The sequence below is a fragment of the Brachycentrus maculatus genome, unplaced genomic scaffold, assembly GCF_059751285.1.
Source record: "Brachycentrus maculatus isolate JH-2025_06_01 unplaced genomic scaffold, ASM5975128v1 h1tg000327l, whole genome shotgun sequence".
Lineage (NCBI taxonomy): Eukaryota > Metazoa > Arthropoda > Insecta > Trichoptera > Brachycentridae > Brachycentrus > Brachycentrus maculatus.
Window position 1 is genome coordinate 259,077 of NW_028281076.1, and position 1,305 is coordinate 260,381.

Below are 1,305 nucleotides of genomic sequence, written 5' to 3' on the forward strand. Positions count from 1 at the left end.
TTTAAAAGAAACTAGGTGTAGATATGTACTTTATATTAAATATGAAATCTGTAATTTAGATGCTCAATTATGAAAGCACATATGACAATAGATTTAATCTGCTTACACGGGTATTAATGTGAACTACAATTTTTATTCATCGTGGGGCATTTATGACTAGAAGTATGGATGTGAAGGAGGCGAGGAGTGTATGTCAGGACAGAAGAGTGTGGCGCTCCGTTCTTTCTGCCCACTCCTGCGAGGAAAAGGCGCGATGGTAGTAGTAGTCGTAGTAGTAAAATTTATTTGTTGTTTTTATATGGATGGGAGGAGGATAGATGTCTTTTTTATATTATTGAAATGCACGTACAAAAATTCGTGTCGTTGGTAATATTATATTTTCACACAACCCATAACCTATGTTGTCTGTAATTATCATTTTAATACACCACTCAAATTCAGTGAATTCAAATGCATTTTATTAGAAAAACATATGAAAATCATTATATTCAACGCCTGCCTTGTTGTCATTCTGTCGGTAACGACTAAACCGGATCACTGGTCTTTTAAAATATATGTGAAAAAATGTTATTTTATTATATTTACGAGTTAGATGTTATTTTATTTGAGAGGAATAATATATTTAATAAAATATCAAATCTTCAACAAAGCATTGTTAATTTACTTCACTTTATTTAATTACCGTGCCAAGTAAAATAAATACAAAGTAATTTCTTGAATGGACTCGTTCGTGCTCTAATTTTATTAATAAACTTAAGTACGAACATTTTAACGGAGAGCATTAAAACAAAGCGAAGAAAACGAAATGCTGTTAACCAATTAACATATTAAGGCATTTAACAAAACTCTTCGCAGTCAAAGTTTGCAAAACATATTTTATTTGACCTGTAAAACAATTCGCTCATTTTGTCTGAGGGAAAGAATTATAGTGATGCAAGTCTTACTATGACCTTATCCACATTTCTTCAGCCAAGCATACCTTGTGTTAGGGGTTGGAATAACTGTATATTTTGCCAACACTGAAAATATTCACCCGGATGGATTTATGTATGGAAAAGTTTTGTATACAAACTCTATATTTATAAATATTTATGTACCAAATAATAGTACACATAGAAACTTTTCATGAGTTATATTAAGCTTTTTATAATTTTCACAGTTATAAAGGATTACAATATAATATTTTTATATGTTTCTGTTTATTTCAAACATTGATTGAAAGAATATGTTTTAATTAGATTCATATCAAATACATAGTATAAACAAAATTTAAAACATAATAAAAAAAACATACTTAGTGGAAAT